This window comes from Prosopis cineraria, unplaced genomic scaffold (assembly GCF_029017545.1).
Source record: "Prosopis cineraria cultivar Desert tree isolate PC_DT_omini unplaced genomic scaffold, ASM2901754v1 PC9, whole genome shotgun sequence".
In the NCBI taxonomy this organism is placed as follows: Eukaryota; Viridiplantae; Streptophyta; class Magnoliopsida; order Fabales; family Fabaceae; genus Prosopis; species Prosopis cineraria.
In genome coordinates, this window is record NW_026555340.1 from 25,040,062 (window position 1) to 25,043,396 (window position 3,335).

Consider the following 3,335-nt stretch of genomic DNA (forward strand, 5'->3'; position numbering starts at 1 on the left):
TTCTTTCAGACTTTAGGCAAATTGTTATAGGCTTTAGCGTGCTCCACCTCTGCTGCTTTAACAATTGCAGAGCGTTTAAATTTTCTTTAGCTGTTTCTCTCCCAGTATCTTCTTTAGCTGATTTAGATGAAGGCAGAACACAGGTTAAGAAGTTTTGACATTCTACCATTTAGTTTTTATCAACTTATGCATGATTGCACGTGTCTTGACTGTTTCCGGTTGTAACATAACTCTTATGGACATGCTGTTACACTGTTACTAGATTTGCTCAGTTATTGGGCCATTCATGTTAAATGGCCCTTGGGTTTTACTCCTGTAATAGTTAAGGCCTTACGGAAAGGAATTCAAGAGACTGATCAGAAAAGGCATATCAACGAGAGAACAGAATTGTTTCGTTAGTTCAAGTATAACCTCATTCATATCCCTGAGAAAACCAACACTTTGGTGGCAATGGTAAGAAATCCGAGTCTGGTTTTATACATATATGTACACCAACTAGGGAGCTCTAGTTGCTGAATTAGTTACAAATTCGCAATAAATTTCACTTCCCATATAGGACGCTATGTTTGAACACTTGGTTGATTTTCTTTGAAGTCATGTGACCTCATCTGCATCGAAGTCCAAACTGGCTTCTGAGTTGAAACTTGAAAGGACAGTTATTGTTAGTCTAATCAACTTTTTGATATATAAAATTATTCTTGCGTTTACAAATATCATGAAAAAATAAAGACAAAATACAAAAGATAATATATAGAAAGATTTTTTATTTTTATTTTTTGCCAGAAGAAATAAATCTGCATAACAGGCTTTAGCAGAAACAATAAGAGGAGTATAGGAAGAGCTCATTGTTGGTACAAAGTACATTTATAATTGATGGGACCTTATCCCCTCCTTTGCTTGCAATCAAAAGAACTCATTCATTATTCTCAATTCTTGCAGTTGTAGATGGGTGAAAAACTTCCAAATAACAATAAATTAATAAACAGTAATTCTTGTGCGCATTTATGACTTCTGGACGTACTTTTACCAGTGAGTTCTTTGAGACATGGATCTCTCTTCAACCCAAAAGACAAAACAAATCTTTTTAATAAACATGACCATGAACATGTTCGGTAATATCTGTGAGGAAATTTCATCTCTTAGAAAGATCAAACTCGACATAATAATCCCAAAACAAGGAAAGTTCGTATATTTTGTCTCTGCATTGTATTTCTTGCTGCAACACTTTGCCATACAAGAACAAAAATCTCTATCGTTTTGCTCAGCACAAGGTCCTACTCATGCTGCTACATTGTCAATTCGTTCACTCGCTCCTTGACACCAATCACATATCACAAATGATATAAAATAGAAATGTAGTCATTGTATTCTCTTCTACAACTATTTTTTTCATAAAAAAATTATTCGACTATCAAATTAATTCTTAAGATATACAGTTAAAATTTAAACACGTCATCCCAGCACAAAACATTTGTAACTGAAACTATATCAATATCATGAGACTCTCAAGCTTGAAATGTTATCACTAAACACAAACCTCTCAAGCTGTAATGATCATGAGATTCTGAATGTAAGGAAGGAAATGAGATTCAAAGAAGGAATTCAGATTACAATATTGCTAGCATCAAAGGGAAGCACAAGAGGATGATGGGTCCTCTGGCGATTTTAAGATCTGAGCAATGGCTAAGATCATGAAGCCGTCCACGTTTCCCAAGAAAAAAACAAGAAAAAAAAAAATTTTGTAGAAGAGACAGAAGGAAACACTGACATTAAATTTTCAAACGGTAATAAAACAGTGTTAGGATGTTGAAGGGTCTGCGCACTGGGGACCGCCAAACTTCAAAGCATCACTGACCCAAAATCCTACAGGATTAGGTTAGGTGCACCCTCATTTACTGCACAAACCCAAGCCTCAAAAACAATAATTTCTTGCTCTCCCCAGTCAAAAATAGTGCACAAAGTCACTAAATTCACTAAAATTCAAGAACACATCCTTCATCTTCATCACCGTCATCAGATAAATTGATACCAGAAGAAGGAATCAAACCTGTGATAGAGCAACATTTTGCTTTTGAATATCCACAGATCAAGCAAAAGTTTAAAAATGATTTAATAAAAATCTAATCACTAAGCTAACACCAGATTGAGCCGTCTAGCCAATATCACCACCATCACCGGCACCATAATCAACAGTTAAAGCAGCAGAGGAAGAACAGCAACAGGAAGAGGATGAAGAAAAAGGACATGGTCATTAATTGAACTTTAGGAACAGAATGAGGCCATTCTTGTTCACATGAGCTAGAGAAACCCATTTTCCTCACAAGCATTCTCAAGCCAAAGACCCACCATTCCTCGATCCCACAAGCTCTATAAGCCATAACTGTCCTCGACATTCTCAACTACCTCTGTGTTCACCTCTGCTTCGGCCGCTGCAAACTAACACTGCTATCCCACGAACACATAATCACCATCATCACAATCACCCACAGAAGAATGCGACAGCACTCACGAGATTTCACAGCATGAGTCAAAGAGAAACGGGGAGTGGGGTGGACGTGTTCTTTATTCTAGGACGAGTAGCCGAGTCCTATGATAAAGAAATCGAAGGGAATTGAGGATGTCGGAAGAGGGTATTTCTGTGGGTCTGAGAATGGAGGAAGAAGACGAAGCATAATGTGAGGAAGAAGAAAGAAGGGAGGGAAGAATGAGTAGTTGGTGGTGCGTGTATGTACGGTGGATGGTTCGGTGTTGCTTTGAATTTGGCTTAAGCACACCATTAAAATCCAATCTTTTGCTGCATATTGGGTTGCCCCAGAGGAGCAGATTAGCTAGATTTGCGCAAGCAACCTCTCTGTCTGTCCTCTTGTTCTTGCTTGCCCTGCCTATCCTTCGTCAATTGCCATAATCCCACTCATGCCCCTGGTGAGAAAAAAGTTTGGATTTTTATACTCATTAGGACACAAGAGCCTCTTTTCTTTTTCCCATGTCCAGACCCCTTCGAAATTGAAGAAGGGCGTACGTATTTTCTACTCGACGAAACACGCAGCAGTGCCGAGGTTAAATTTCATCGAGACAACCACCAAACCCTAGAAAGAGAATTATAATTGGAAAAAAAAAAAAAAAAGTGCTTCTCTTTCTAACATTCCTTTGGGGATTCATCCCTAGCCTCTAGGGATGGTGAAACCAGTAGGCGGAGCCCGCTGGACCCGGCTGCACTGAATACCCCTCTTTATCTTTAATAAAAGAATTGTAGGATTTTTTATAAAAATATAACCTTCGGCCCGAACTTTTTTTTATTATCACTTTAATCTCTAAATTTTAAATTAAATAACTCA